Raw genomic sequence first — 17226 nt, 5'->3', positions numbered from 1 at the left:
GGTGCTGAGAAATGCTATGTCAAGCTCATGGAAGAGCTTGCCAGGTAGTTTGAAGATAGCCAGTTTTCTCATCTCCTGGGCACACTCCCAAGCCAGTGTTCAATGCCTGATAGAAGGCAGACAAACATCTGTCAAGATTGATATAGGCAGAGCTGCTCCTGCCTTGGGGCAGGCAGATAGTCTAGGTGATCTCTCCAGGTCATTTCCAGCCCTCATCTGAGACTGATTTCCTGGGGAAACAGTGCTTGTACAGCCATTCTGCTTGTCTATCTTCCCCTCCCCAACAGTTTTGGAGCCAGCTGGCCAACTTCAAGCACGTTTGAACTCAGAGATAGTAAATTCCTAGAGCTTCATGAAAATCAGCAGCTGGGTAGAGAAGACCCAAATTAGTGCCCCCACTGAGAAACGCAGTTATAGCTCATCTTATCCATTCAGAGAGGCAGCAGCCAGCTGGCCAGCCGTCATATGTAATGGCCAACCTCTGGGCACAAACGGAGCCATGAAACACCCACAGCTCACGCTGCCTCCTGCTTAGCTAACAGGGGATGGAGAAGGCAACTGTGGAAGTTACCGTGTGGGACAGAAGGGAGAGTGTTATGACACAAGGGCTTAGGGGATGTGGAACACAAAAGCTGGAGGGAATTGAGCTTTGTTAGCTGCTTTGTTCCTCTAACAAGTTGTTTATGATTCTATGGTTGTCTTGCCCACCCTCTACGCTGTCTGTTCTTTAGTTGCTTGGCAGAAGATCTAACTTAAGAGAGACCAAGCAGCAGCAACACATTGTCCAAAGTTGTCCAGCTTCCTCCATCTGGTGATTTCTGGTCTAGCCTTATACTCACTGTCTGTGAATTAGGAAAAGTTATGAAGGTATACAGGAGTGTATGAGCATGTAGCAGGGATAATTGCTATGTGGGAGGGTAAGAGTGAAGGAGAACATATACCTAAGGTTGTGTGACTGTGCATGTACACGATTCCTGAGAATTATACTACCTGTGTTCAGTGTGGGAAGGAAGCAGAAAATGTACCTAGGCTGATATTTTTTGTTGCCCCACATGTCTGTTCCCCTGGTCTGGGCTCTGCAGTACAATGAGTGTGCAGGTTCCTGCGTGAACAGGCTGCCCAGGCCTTCCACTGGACTATAGATACGGGGACAAATTTTGAAAACACAGTGTCATTGCATTCCTTCTAAAGGTCTGATTCCTTATCTCCTTCCCCTCTGCCCAATGGCTTGATTTTGCATGCTTATCTGTTACATCCTTTTCCTGCCCAATAAAATCCCATTTTTGGAGCCGGATGTGCTTATGTGCCTGACTGCTGACCTCTACAAAGCTTTTTAAATATCCTTAGCTGTAAGCACACATTTAACTGACTGTTGTTTGAGTTAGTATTCTTATTTAGTTGCACTTATGACAGAACCCTGCCACTTGGCAGACCTAATGAAGTTGTATATCACAAATAATGGGGTGGCCAGTTTGGTTTTGATCGTGGTGTGAGCATGAGGTAGAGCCAGATCATACTTCTCGGCAGCACAGAACCTTTAGGCAGGTTCTTGTCTGCGACTTGTACCCATGTCTGCTCAAACATGTAAGGGTCAAAACGCAAGCTGTGCTTTTGATCGTGCCAGAGCTCATTCCAGGGAGGAGCAAACTCACTTGTCTGTTGATTCATCCTCAAAACCTCTCCCTCAGTTTGCCACCATAGCTCTCCTGTCAGCATCAGAGAAGTAATCACAAAGTGTCTCAGCCCAGAGAACCACAGGGAATACCAGGCTACAGAAAGAGTGAGGACCCAGAGTGCTGTGAGAGAGGACCAGAGTTTCCTGGGCGCACATGCAGAGCCTGCAGACGGGGCAGTACGTGTCCCTGAGGGCAAACAGCACCCCATTTACCCGAGCACCTCCATACTCTGTCTGCTAGGCCACTGTGTGCAGGGGCAGCAGACAAGCAACCTGGAAACCACGTCCTCCCAGGCAAAGCTGAGGGTGAACTCAGACGAGAACTAAGACCCAGGTCTGACTACACAGTGAAAACACGCTCCAGGCTCGGGGTGGTTCTTACTGCAAAGAGAGAAAACAAAGAAGGGAAGAAATAAGGTAGAAAGCCTCAAAGTGATGAAGTGGCTTGCTCAGTGTGACACAACAGGATAGTGACAGAAGTTGAACTGAGCTTTCCTGATGCCTGGTTTAGTGTTATTTCAGTTCAGCTGCCTGGCTTCCAGGATGTTGTGACTGCAGAGCCTATAGTCACTTACACCTATTATTATTTGTACTTCTGTTGAAGTAGGTTTCTGGATTTCACCCATGCTGGGCTATACTCCTGGGAAGTCAAATGGAAATGCTATAGTCTATAACGATCTCATTCCCCTGGCAATGCAATGGAATCGCAAGCATTTACGTTAGCTAAATATAGCAAAGAGGGACCTGTGGTTGATCAGTATTTCTCCCATTAGTGCTGTAGGTGGAACTGCACTTAATAGGAATTACACTAAATGGATATAGGAGACATGGGGATAATTGACCAAACTTGTCTTAAATGTGTTTGTGGAGAGAAAGAAGCCGCAAAATGACAGGCATTTTCCCCATTAGCCTCTATAGAGAAGTTAGCAGGCACTGTGGGCCAGATTCTCAGCTAGAGGGACTTGCCATTGCCTTTTTGTCTTCACTGGAATCAAGCTGATTTACCCCAGATGCATACAGCGTATTGGTGTCGCCTGAAATAGTAAATGTCTTAGGCTCATGGAAAAGTGAGGAAAAGACATAACTACTGCAACCACAGGTTTATTGTCATGAGTGTGAGCTTTTTAAATAGGAATAACTGAGCCTGCTGAATAGTAGAATTAAGGCCAATATGCCCACTGGTGTAAATGAGCATGCAGCTGTATGGCCAGCAACAGAATTCCACATATTATGCCAGGAAGTAATTTAACACTGAATATACAACGTATGCAAGCTGACAGGTTCATTTCCCAGAAGGTATTTTTTAGTACCAGTATACCTGAAACTGCAAAATAGATGTGCCTTTTCAGTTTTTCCTCTCTACAAACACAAAGCTGTTCATTTAAATGAAAGGGAACTTAATGCACCATTTATAGCTGTGCATTTTGCACTGGTATTTGCATTCAACATTGATTCCCTTTTATTTCAAAGGAGGTAGTGACAGGATTTGTAAATTATTCCCAGCCGCTATCCACATCAGTCTAAACATGAGAGGTTGCCTTTTTTTCACTGTCACCATTGGGGATTGTGCTAAACAGTAACCTCCATGTAATGGTTCTGGTCTCTGACCCCACCTCCAGTGAAGTCTTCTACAAACATCTCTTTATACCACCGCATTCGTCTTCTGATGACATGTATATTTCTCAGGTCTCAGAAAGATGTTCCTTTGAGGGGAGATTATACTGCAACACATTGACATAGTGCTTCATATCTCTAATTCAGAAAAAAAAAAAAAAAAAGCTTGAATTAAGCATGCTCTTAAGATTGCAGGAAGGAGCTTTATTTTTAAGAAACTTTCTAGCCACCATAGTGACAGGGAAAAATAACATCTAGGTATGCTTTTTTTTTTCCCCATGTCATGCCAGTCTAATGATTCTAGGACCTGAGTCATGATTTTGGAATGCTCCATTGACTCCACTGGAAATTAAGCACTTCAGGTTGAAGTGCTTGTGTAAGTCTTGTCTTGAGTAAGATTAGATTTATACTCATGCTTAAGTGCTTTGCTGAACAAGGGCCCAATTAAGTTAAATATGATTATTTTGTTTTCAGAGACAATCCCCTTTCACAAGTCTGCAGCAACCAGCTCCTGTAAATGCATTCATCTTTAGGAATGAACACAAATGCCTTTACCAGGACTCAAATAAAAACAGAGGAGTTTATTTTAAAGAGAAGCTGGATTTTCATCTTTTCTAATAAAAAAAAAGGAAACCTGATTAAACTCTTTACACTTATAAGTGCCCTACTTTCAAATCAGACCTGACACTAAGTAGGTTAGTGGGAGGGGAGCTTTAACAAATTTCCGTTAACAGAACTTGATGTGATCCTCTGACCTGAATTTTCAGACTTAATCTGCTTTAGAGAACATGCTTGAGCCTAAACCAACACTAAAATTCACAAAAGAGTTAAGCTGTTAATTTTAAACAACACAACAATAACCCGCCCACCCCAAACAAACACAAAACCCCAATCTAGGACCATACACAATCAGCCTGTTACAATACTACTTGTGCATGTGTGTGTGAGTGTGCTTGTGTGTAAGCTTTTTTTCCTTGTGTTTTTTTTTTTTTTTAAAGGAAGAAAAGTTGCTATTGAAAGTGTTAAAGAAGCAAACCTGGGACTAAGCCCAATGCTACTGAAAGGGGCTTTTGATGATACATCCCCTGAAAAACTACAGTCCTCCCATAAGTCATCAGATATGGTATTGCAAAGGCATTTAAATGTGAGGTCCTGTCAAGTTATGCGAAAGACCCATGATGTATGGCCCAAAGGAGTTTATCTTGCTCTGGGAAAAAAAGACCTTGGAACTGACACTTTATATTCTGAAGCCAATAAAAACATCTTAAAATAACGCCCCCTCCCTTCCTCAAAGAGTAACTGACAGTGAGAGAGAGAGCAGGGGTGGGAGAGCAGTGATCAGCAATGATTCAGTTTCTGGGTCTGAGAACTTTGTTGTGGGCAGTGCAACTCCAATGATTTATAATTAACTCCAACATGAAGAAGAAAATGCCAGGCTTTCATAACAGCACTACAAAAATAACCACATTCTCAGTGTTTGCAAAATTGGAAACAAATGTCCCAAGGAAAACAAGAGCGCTTTACAGCCCTATCCATGCTTTAGAGCAAGGAAAATACTGGAATTCAATCATGACCACAGATGATGAGCCAATATCATTTGTCATGGGAAATTCATCTGGGTAAAACAGGATTGCTCCGTTAGCCTTCCATCACTCTAACAAATAACTGGATGGAAATCTCTTAAATTAAAAGCAGTTAAGACCTTTTCGTCTTTTTGGCAGAGAAATGTTGTCATCTTCTCTACCCCAAGGACCTGAAAGTGAAAAGCAATAGACTTAAATATATACATTTCTTGCATCCAGCTAGTGATACAAGATTCCCAGGTCCTGGCTGATCATATGAGTGATCTTAGATAGTAGTTATATAAAGACACCTGATGGTTTTGGGGTCTGGGCCCAGTAGATTCTGGTTTATGTGATTTTAAGTAGGGCATGTTATTTCAATTTGGCAAGATATTACTTTTAAACATGGGAGTAATCCCAGTACAGCTAGTGGGGCTACTAGGCAGAGATGTAAGTATCTTGCTGACTCAGGACCTGAATTAGACAAGCAGCAGTGGCGTAAAGGCCCCCAGAGAATAACAGTGAAAATCCTGAACTGGGTCATGAGGAAGTAGTAAAGATGAAAAGTTTCTCTAAGGAGGTTTCGTAAGGGAAGCCCCAAACAGATCATTGTTGGCTTCCATTATGTTAGTAGCCGTCTTGTGCTAACGGATCTTTTTTCTTAAAAATTAATCTTTGGGGTCCTGAGATTTTAGAAACCTCTCTATTTCTGCATCTCTATCGCTATCATCTCTCTCTCTCTCTCTCTATCTATCTATCTCTATAAAATACTTCTAATTCTTAGAGTTGAAAATTAAAAAAGCTGATATAATCATGTGGGGTCTGAATCCCTTTCCCCAAATGCCAGTGCCTGTCCATGCTGCACAGAGGAGCAGAGACATTCAGAAAGGAGCATGCAGGAAAACATTCTTTTTGAATTCCTTAGTGAGTCCTTATTTTGTGGATCCTGAGGTGAGATACGTCAGGGACATGCTCAGCACTCCACAGCTGTATCCTCTGGGGACTTCACCATTTTTATTGATATATTTCATGCTAAGTACTATACAGAATGTAGTCATGCCAAGCAATGATGACAGCCCCTGACCAGGAGCGCTTACAGTGTAAAAAACACAAATCAATAAAAGTCAGGGCTACTACACAACAGAGCAAATGCAACACTAACCTGACAAAGGAAGACAAAAGCAAATGTATAATGAAAACATCCTCTCAATGTGTTTTTTATACTCCAGTGACCCTATAGCTAGCATTTATAACTACAGCCACCTATATAGCTGTCATTCTGTTTCTGATAAGACATATCCCTGCTTAAGATGACAGTTTCTTTGGAGATACTTGAAAGGAAAGCACTGTGATTCTCAGTCATTATTATTTTGGTCCAGACCTAACATTTTTCTTTTTTTCTTTTCCTTCTCTGCTCCAGTTGAACTCCTGTCAAATGCACCCATTGGAAACAATAAGATAAACCACCTCTGTCATTTACTTCCAATGCAGGAAGTCTTAACTGTGCTCTCTGTTCATTAGCACCCCTGGCTTTCAGAGCAGCCATCCGCGGAGCTGCTGCAGGATTCAGTGGCTACAAGCCTGTGAAGCCTAATTTTGATTCATGAGCTGAAATCTCTCTAGCACAGCCCTTGTGGAGCTTGAAATCTAGCTGGATTTTACCTGGTCTTGTGCATGCACAGTCAGTATTTGGCCATATTTTGAAGATTTTGCATAAGCCACCTAGAATCTCTTGTGGATGGGTACCCTCTTTAAAGTGACTTTGCAGTAAGGGCATTTGACAAAATGATTTTTGCATGGCTGTTGTTTGGAGGTTGCTGAGAGATTTCTGCAAAATCTCACTAGTTTTTTGTTTTACTGTGTAGTACAAATTTTGTTCTTTTGCTGAATATAATCAAACATCTCTCAAATGAAGAATTATCAGAGGCACTGGATACTTTTTACTTTTATAAAAGCAGAAGTTCAAAATGTCTGTTTTGCTTTGTAAAGTATTTATTTATGGCAAATACACTAGAATCAGTTCGCTGGAAAATATCCATTTAACAAAACTGAAATATTTTCACAAATGTACCAGTTTCATCAACCTTTTCATGGGAAGATACTTCAAAATTCACTTTGATAAGACTGAAATGCTTCATTTTGATAAGACTGAAATGGTTCACTTTGATAAGAAAAAGAACCTTTAATTCCAAGAGGGTCAAAATGTTTCATTTTAATTTCAATATAATTTCTTATAATATATGAATGAAATTAAAAGGAAATACACTGTGAAAACATTTTGACCGTTCTGATGGAAAACATTTTTGTGCAGCATAAATGAAGAATATTTCAACAGAAAGTTTGGAGGCTTTTAGTTTTCTTCAAAATTCAGAATGAAGCACAGCTTCAAAATGCTGATTTTCCTTGTCACATTTTTATGTTCTGAATAATTGAAATTTTCTCCAAGAGCTCTAAATGTTTATTATATTGGCATCTAAGTGGTCAGGGTGATATGTGAGATACTTGAGTTTTTCCTAGTGTTAGGACCATGACTGTCTTCAAGCTAATATATTGCATTTACTGGCCTGTAACCATACCTGGAAATACTTGAGAAAGCTCCATTTTAACAAATGGATTACAACATTGATCTGGGATAGTGAAGATCTCCATAAACACTGACTGACTAACAGTTATAACATGTCTGTAAGGCAGGTAAGCATTATTAGATTCATTTAATGGATAGATAATCTGTGCTAGTATTAAGAGTTCTGACTAGGTGAAATTGGAGTCGATACATTGCTGGGAAGGAACCAATGATGGAATCTATCTAGCCAGCAGCCTTTCCTTCACCATTTCCTTACAATGTAGACATCAGCACTTCGTAAATTCTTGTATCTTTCCCAAATTTTTGTCGAGTACAGTATTCTGCAATACACTGGCAGCTTCCACTCCTTCTGTAACTACACATTGATGGGAGTATTTTTCCCTGGGAGGAATTTCTAGGTTGAAGCAAAAGTTAAGGAGGCTATCCACTCTTCCTTTATGATCTCATAGTGCATGGCATATTTCTGATTGTGGGATGGAGGATAGTCCATATAACTGCAAAGTCCTCTCATGCACATGACTTCCAGTCCTGCTCCCTGTGGTGTCACTAATTTATCTCTATGTTCTTCTAAGCTGGTTAGAGCAGCGCCCTCCTGCTGCTCCTCTGTCTGCTGAGCTCTGCTAAGGATACCAGTCCTAAGGTGGGGCTTCATGATGGAGAATCATGCCTCCTGGAACTTGTGGGATTTAACAGCTATAAGCCCTGCACACCTAGATATATTTGACCATATAGTGCTAATATGCACTGTGCAATTATCAAATGTAACCTTCTGTATGTATTTTCTATGAATTTTTACCTGTTTTTCCTAGATGGGAATTGGCCCATTTTTTATTTCCGTATGCAAAATGAGTTCTTCTATTTTAGACCTTAGAGATGCTTGCATTGAAGCAACTAAGGAGGAGCTTGGCAGTGAAAGAATATCCCAAATATGCCAAATAAAAATGGCCTTTGTTTTGTGCCATTTCCGGACTCTGCAATATTATAATAACAAATCCTGAAACCATATGACGGTAATACAGAGCATCTTTTTATGATAAACATAAGTAATGATCCTTGTCAAAGAGACACGGGAATGAGTAATACATAGCAATCTCCATTCAAAGGAAAAGAAAGAACAACTGTTGGGGGAAAAAAGTGACATTTTCCTAAATCTCTGTGTATCGGTGGCCATAAAGCAATAAAATTCCAGGACACTGTGAGCTTAGGCACACAGAGAAGTAAATGGGAAAAAATGTTTGGGAAGACAATGTAACATTGTCTCATAATTTACAAACCCCTAATGACTTCCAAAGCTGGTATGTGAGATTTACCCTCCTTTTTTGGCATTCAAATTGACGCAGGGGCTTTTTCTTGCCAACTAGAACATTCTTTAGGTGTTTTTTTTCTTCGCATGAAGTTCGTTGTGATCCCATGCTTGCTATTATTCATAAATTAATTTCTGGCATCGCAATAAATTCTAGGAAAACCAATAAACCACAAACGTACAGCTAATTCTTTGTCATTTTTCTTTCTTTCTTTTTTTTAAAAAAACATTCTGTGGGAAAGAAAAAAAAAAAAGAAGCAGTAAATGTTTGCCGAGGTGCTGGATCCACAGCATGAATTTATGTTTCCAATTGTTCTTCCTAACTTGTCAAAGAAGTTTTATTGCAGTCGACAATCTTTATTGGGTCTGTTGGGCAGGGCCAGCTTCAGAACATATAAAGTGAGCCTGTGTAATACATGGAAACACATTTCCAATGACTGGTAAAACTGGAGTGGATCCCAAAACTCTGACTCAGTTTCTGCTCAGTCCTTACTGTGAGATCAACAGGTTTTCTGTGTGAAAAAACTCACTTCTGAGAAAGTTGCAGGATCCTTAACTATTGCATGAAGTAAATGTTCACATCTGCATTTAATTGAAATTTCAGCCCACCAGACATTTTCATTTCAGAAGTAGAAGGGGCTGGTCACCGAGGTGTGCATTTGTGCATGCGTATTGCACACTGCATGCACCAACGTGTGCACAAACTGCTTTGGGGATAAAGTGGTACTTCTTATAGCAACTGTACCTACCAGGCTGTCATGGGCCAGGCAATAGAAGAAAGCATCATTAACAACCAGGGGAGAGCCTGTCACTTACAGCTCATTCCCCAAGACAAAGGAAAATGTGTGTCTAGTCCATTAGGCAACTGAGATGTGAAAATAGCTCCATTTTTCTTGGTGCAATAATACAGATTTAGAGCCTCATTTCCATTAAAATTACTGGGTTGAAGTGTCCACACTGGATCCTTATTATGATTAATCTATATACAGGCAGGTATGTACATATAGTAGCTCTAGCTCATCTATCTGTCTCTTTTGGCAGAGCTTGGTTCAGATTCAAATTTGCTTTTGGAAACAACAGGCAGGGATTGTAAAGTCCTCCTCCGCTTGGAGATTTTGCTCCAGAACTCAACAGTATTTAGGCACCAAATTCCCACTGAAATACTAGATCAAGAGTATCTAAGTGCCCTGAGGAACTAGGCATTTCAGCTTTGGTTTTAATGAAGCTCCAAGTAGTTTAGCTACTTAAGGTGTGCTACTTGACTAAAGATCATCGGAGTTTTCCTGGCCATCTGGAAGCTGAAGTTACTCTCCTGCAAGTTTTTGTCTTTGAGGCTTTTGTGCTACAACTTGGGAAAGCTTGCTTGAACTGCCATGTCCTGCCCTTGGAAACAGAGAGGGTCCTTCAGGCTTGATGGGCATTGTTGGCAGAAAGAACAGATTTACTGACAGAAGGGATGAATGAACTTCCAGTATCTTTCTTAATAAGGAATAGCCCTGCCTGAAGTTTTCTTATGTGAGCTGATTAGTTTCAGTTCAAGCATTACAGCAATTAGGAAAATCCTGGGTTTTTTTTGCCAAAAGGGAAGGATTAACAGAAAGTTTTCTTATTTTTTTATGAAATGCTGTTGTTTCTGAGTGACTCCCATCAAGACTCAACCAGACATGCAACAGCACTTGGATCACCAGTGTGCCAGGCGGTAACACTAATCCAGAGGTAAAACTCCTGCAAAATGTTTTTCTTGGAAATCCTCACCTTAGGAGTCAAGTGCATACAGGCTTAGTGGATTGCCCCCAGGCAGGACATTTGCACAGGTCTGTAGATTCGTTTCAGCTAATGACAGGGATTGTAAATAATATGTACTATATGTACATATATCTCAGCTACAGTCCTCTGGGGTGAAATGGGGAAGATAAGTAGAAGCTGCAGGTTTTTCCAGCCTTTTAGTCCTGTGTTGCTTGTGGGCGTGTTTGGGCTTTGCTCTGCTCTAATTAGCTTTCTGATAGCTATCACCTTCACTCGCAGAATCTGTGAATTCAGTGATGTGCCAGAGTTATGGTGACTTAACACAGTATAACCCATCAGCTGAGCTCTAGTAACATCCACACATGCACTTCTAGCATGCTCCAGCAGCAAAGTAGTGCAGTTTAGTGTCAATGCCTTTCCTTAAGGACAGGTGGGATCAAATTATGTCACAGACGATGTGTGTGAGCTTGTGCATGCTGAGCTCATAGTTCAGCATAACAAAGTAATTTGTGGCATGAACGTGTATCTGAGCATCTTGTTTTGGGGGGATAACTGTGAAAGCTTTCATAAAGAGACCCCATCTATGAATGGATCTTGGAGTAGTGTGGAAGAAATGAATGTGAATGTCATACCAGGAAGACCATGGAAAAAACACATAATTGTGGATGGTGGAGACTGAGCAGCCATCTATCTCATCACCAGGATGACAGGGATGTATGCTCCTTACTCTGGAAAAGACTCCTTCCTTTCCCCTACTTCCTCCAGTCCATTTCCTCCTCAAACTAAACAAAAAAATGTGGTGGTATCCAGTTCACTACAGGACTGAGAGCAGTGGACAGTCAGCTGTGGGTTAGCAAGAAATGATTCATTTTTCCAGAACACTGCACCACTCTTTTATAAAACATATTAGGGTTGTTATAAATCAATGAACATGGTTTATAATAGCAATGATGCCCTTGAAATCTGTTAATACTGTAGTCAGTGGTGGTTTGCCAGAGCATTTAGTGCCCTTGGTTTCACCTTGGGCTATTAACTAACAAATCGGTTATTAGCCAGTGGTAATGACCAATTTTCTAGGGATGATTGCTTAAATATTGCCCACCTTGAAAAGAGAATTATTGCTCAACTGAAAACTGAACCCTTATTTTCAACTCGACAGAGCTAATGATCTTATCTGATTTCTTTATCTTCCTCCACTTACTCGAAGGTGGTCCAAGATCATATTACTAGAGAACGGCTTTGCCTTCTGCCTTCTGTGACTTGAATCCAGGAAAAGTTCCATATTTAATATTTATTCCCTAAGCATCGGTGGATGAAGACAGATGGTAATGAAACCAGCGTTGCTGAAAGTGACCACAATGATAATAGATTCTTTATGATGTCCAGGAATTCTGGACTCTCAGTCTCGGCTTAAATGTAGCATGGCGCCAAGCCCGTCACCTTAAGCTTAGTATTCCTGTCATCTCTCTGACCTGTCTTTAGACCTGATGAGTGCAGGCTGCACTAAAGGCATCAATCTGTCTTTCTCCCCCTATAAATGTTTTAAACTCCCAAAGCTGGTCACAAATGACACATTCTGCAAGAAAACCTTTGTGGGGTGGGGGGTGGGAGGCAAAATATCCAGGGTGAAAAAAAAAGAGAATATTTACTCTGGAGCTCATTGGATGTATATGTTTGTTAACATGTTATATGTTGGAGGTATACACCTGTGGTTTGTGCTTTCTGCTTCTTACTGTCTACTCCCCAAAGCAGCAAATTTTAAATGTTTCTGGAATCCTGAACCTCTCAATTTTTTTCAGAAGTGCAAACAACTACATTTTGAACTTAGTATCTGGACAGTGGAATATTGGTTGTTAAGTTTTGAGGATTCTTTAGGACCCACCCAGGTCTGAGGATCACAGGGTGGGTGAAAGGGTTGTGACAAGAAGCTGAATTTCCCTCTCCTCTCAGGCTAACTTTGCTGCTAAATAAAAACTCTGCATTTCAGGAGTGAAAAAAGCTAAATGTGGTTGTAACCAGCAGTAGTTTGAACCTTGAATGGATGGGGTGGGTTTGGAACAAGAAGTCAGAGGAAGAAGTTGGTCAGCACATTTGGGTCCTTGAGCTCCTGGGGCCAGTGATGCTCTCTTGCAACTCACACAATTGTGGTCCTGCAAGGTTCAGTTTCTGCACTATGGCATCCTGCCCAGCCACAGGGCCAGGCCCACCCATATTAAGGTTAAAAAAGAAGTCCAGGATATCCACAGGGATGAAGAGTATTGTATGCTTACCTCTCTTTTCCTCCATCAGGATTGTGTAAATGAGAGTTTAAACCTATGTTATGGCACCAAATGGGCTTAGCATCTCCCTCCCCAGAAGTCTCTGGCCTGTAGAGACAGCTTTGAAAACAAACAGCAGCATTCTGTGGACAAGAAACTTCTTTTTTTTTATATACCGTCTTCTAGTTTCCTTTTATTTCATTTCATTTATCTTTTTCTTGAAGGCTCTGCAATTTGTGCTGTGGTGATGGAAGTTGTATATGCAACTGAATGCAGGAAAATCAATGCCAAAAGTCTCTGTGAGTTCTAGCAGGTTAAGATGTACCTGTCAAGTATTTGAGCAGAGGTGTTTCTGGGATGGAGGTGACTTCTTTGCTAAACGTGGAAAAGCTCATATGCCCATGCAGGAATTTGATGTCTTTGTTCTGTGGGGATATTACACTGCGTCGTTTAATAAAATAACAGCACTTAAATCACCGCACAAAGGGTGCAACGTGGGTGTAAGAACCTGTATCTTACAGGACAGCAATGGAAAATCAGGCCCACCGAGCAGGGAATGAATCTTCTAAGATGCTGCTGGATAAATAAATAAATAGACTTTCTTTTTTCTTACTTTTCAAACAAGAGCAACATGCAGTGCTCTTCATCTGGCTGAGACAGCAGGAACAGTCTGCTGGGGACATTGGGGAGCATCTTTCTTGCCTCCACTCTCTATGCTGCCAGTGTCAGGTCACTGGTGCAGGGTCTTGTTGAGATTCCCAGTCCAACAGGAGTAAATAATGGATGTTGCACCAGCTGGCTGGTTGGCGTGTAAAATTCTGTTTCTAAACACAGGATAAAAGGAGAGAAAAAAAGAGATGCTTTCCTGGCCATATTCCTAATACTGCTTCACTCTAAAGTATATAATGTAACTTTCACCGAGAAATGTTTTTAAAAGACATTCTTAGTGCACTATGCCAAAGCATAGTCATTGTGTATGGTAGGGCTATGCAATTGTCTGGTTTTTATAGTTAAATTAGGTATGCCACTGTTTTATGCAGTACTAACAATCCAGTACTAACAAACCAGAAGCTTTGCTGGGCTGGATGCAGCCCAAACATGAAGGTGAAAGGGGTTTTACAATTGTGTTGCTACTACTTTATCACAAGAGCCAATGTATATGTTCAGTGCATGCACCTTTTCAAAACTGCCTTTATTCTGCCCTCACTGAGAGCTGAGAACGATCCCCACAGAGGGTAGCTTTATGCCAATACCAAGTGAATTGGAACCAGCCTTCCCTGAACTAAATATCTTGAGGACAGGCACTTAGGGAGAGACATCCAAAGTGACTTCCTTGTCCAGCTGGAAATACTTGAAAAATGCCTGCCTTTCAAAAAGTGGATGCTGGACTCTGCTTGAAAGCTCACTAAGTGGTTTGAACCCTCAGAATAGAAGTCCTCATAATCGCTAGGCATTTTGGAAAGCCTGGTGATTGTTAGTTACCCTGTCAAACTTTTGAGTAACTATATGAAGCAGGTGAAGTTCACCAATAATTAGGTCCTTCCTCTCAAAGCAGAACGTGAAGTCTCAGGAGAGGCACTAAAATTTGGCATGACTTAGTGCAAAACAAATTAAATCATGGTCATGCAGTTGAAGTTTCCTCCTTTCAGTAATCCACAGTACACACAAATGCAGCACCTTAACTTGCAAAATTTATTGCCACCAGCAGCATAGCCTCAAAAACCAGTGATTTTCTTCCTGCTTTCAACTGACTTCTTGCAAGTCACTTTCTTTATGGCACTTTCTATGTGCCCCAAACCCAAAAGAATAAATTAGCCTAATAGGTCAGTAGAGAAAGGGTTAACACTATACCTTTGGGTAGACAATCTGCTCGCAGCTGAGTGGAGGGATGGGGCAGCTGTAGGGCTTTATCTGCCCAATTCGATGAGACCCTTTGTGAGAGACACAGCTTAAAAAAAAGAAGGAAAGACATCAAGGGCTTTGTCTGAATATTTTTACCATGGTGAGTTTTTTTTTTTCTCTTTTTGCTTTTGCTTGTCTTTCTGCAAGGTTTCTCAAAGATGCTTTTAACAGATAGGATAATTTCCTTTCAGAAGCACTAGGGGCAGTGATTAGGATACTTCGAGCCTCTGTTCTTTTTTGTTCTTCTGAGGGTCCTCTGCAGAGCAGAGGAAGAGAGTTTACCCTAATTCTTTTTGATCTGAGGGTTGGCTGCATTTGTCTAGGGCTTCTGTGTAGGTGGGATTTCTCATCCAAAGGCAGGTTGACCTCTTAAGAGGCACGGGTTGCAGTAGCTCCTGCATGGGAGGAGCAGGCTTGAAGCTTTCTGAAAGTTTCTGACTTGCTGTATGAGGTGTAAACAGCACACATGCAGGTAGGTTGTCCAAGAAATCCTGGACATATGTATTCTGTGATGTGATATGTTCTCCATTACTGGAAACTTTTCTATTGTAATTGGATGTCTTTCTAAAACATACTTGAATTCAACTGCAGCTATTGGACTTGATGTGGAGTTTAATTTAGAGAAGCCCTATGGCCTGTGCTGTGCAGGAGACTAGATCGGGTAGTATCTTCTGGCCTGAAATCACAACTGCCTGAATCTATAACTTCTCTAGTTAAAAGCTGGTTTTGGCTTTTAAAATGGCCAGGTTGCCCCCAGCAGTGTGATTTTTCTGAACCTTAGCCTAGAAAAGACTGCCAAAAATTTCTGCTACAAGGAGCACAGGCAAATACGCAGTGTGCTATACGTCTGCTCTGTATATTTGTGGTGAAAAAAAATATAAATCTTTCCAGTAAAAGAATTCAGAAGACGTCTGCCAAGTTACTTTCCTCCTTGGCTGGGAGTTTAAGGGAACTTTTTGTCATTTGAGTGAGAAAACAATTGACTAGATTTTCTAATTCTGACCCTTGTTCGCCAAGGCACATGCTCCCATCACCCTGGGTTTTGCACAGCTTCACAGGGAAAATCAAGAGAAATAGTTTAACTCTTAGGGCTTATCTGAGCAGGATGTTAGTACAGAATAAGTTTGGTGGTATGTTTTAGGCACTGTAACTCTTCTGTGTTAACTCCCAGAGTGGCTGTTCTTCTGTATTAAACCACCTTTGTGCAACTTGGGTTGATCCACTTTACAAGTGGAACTACAGAAAAGTTACTTGTGGTTCAGGAGTTTGTGAAATGGATACTGTGTTTTGACACTTGCTTAGAGTAGCTGCAGAGAACCATATTGTAATTGTTCCTTTTTTAAAAGGCCAGAATAAAGTAGATACATTATTCTCTTTTAGTAAAACAGACAGTGATATATTTCAATGTCCTAGGGCAGTCTCCTGTCGTTCAAAAAACCCTGACTTGTGGGCCGTGTCTACTGCAAACCTGTTGCCAAAGTAGTTTGGCAATACCTTGAAAACAGGAAGGGTGAAGGCACCAAATGGCTGCTGAGCAAAGCAAGCCTGTTAAGGTCTTGATGGGAACATACACCTGAATGACACTTGCAGAAAACTTTCATAAGTCTGAGGAAACAAATTTGTAATCATTCTGTTTTTAAACCAAATAAACTTTAATTATAGCTGTGTCAGGGCCATGGTCTATCTTGGAGAAGCTCTGGCTTAAGCTGTGAAAGTGCAAACTCGGGGAGGATCCCTGCAGTACCATTATGTGGAATAACTGCTGATTACAGCATAGAAGTTGTAGGTGCAAGTGACCTATTAGAAGAAATTTTCACCAGTAAGTTGATAAAGTTTTTCCTTCTGGTATTTCATGCAATGATTTATCTATATTTATTGGAAAACTGTTCCAAGTGACGTCCATCACAGTAGTGATAATTGAGGTGTGCATTGAAAGTTGACCAGTGTTCAAGACTGTCAGGAAATGAGGTGATACACCCCATAAAGAGTTTAACACATCTGTGGCTATATGTGAGATAGTTCTAATTGCGTGAACACCAGTAACGGAGGCTCAGTCATCCCTACCCACAGTATGCTTTTATCTGGATAAGATTCTTGTGCTTTCTGCTTTGCAGTGTGAAGTTTTGATGCATGTGCAATGCCATGGCAGAGACACGGAGATCAGAACTGAAAGAGCAGATCCACAATGACGCAAACACCAGAATGACACAAACATCTGGAATCACCATTAGCAGTGTAGATTCCCAGATGGTGTTGCGGGGGGGGGGGGGGGGGAAATTGGGCTGCCGACACCAGACAGTCTCACCTTGCCTTGGTGGCTTGGAGAGAGTGGTGCAGGGGTCAGTAGCAACAGAAAAAAAATGAGGAAGGAAGATCTACTGAAGCTTGTCTCCATTCTCTCATCTCTTTCCACTGCCTTCCACTACCTTGGCCAAGTTGCCGATGAATTTTCTTATTCTCAGCTCTTGGCTTTTTTCTTTGAAGTCATGCTGTGCTCTGCTCCCAGATGGATTCTCCTATGCCCCTGTGCTTCCCCTCTGTCAAGCACATCATTAAAACTTATTCCTTCCAAAAGGTAATTT

This window comes from Vanellus vanellus (assembly GCF_965231255.1).
Source record: "Vanellus vanellus genome assembly, chromosome: 13".
NCBI classification, from domain to species: Eukaryota; Metazoa; Chordata; class Aves; order Charadriiformes; family Charadriidae; genus Vanellus; species Vanellus vanellus.
The sequence above is the reverse complement of the archived record's forward strand: the minus strand, read 5'-3'. Positions refer to the sequence as shown.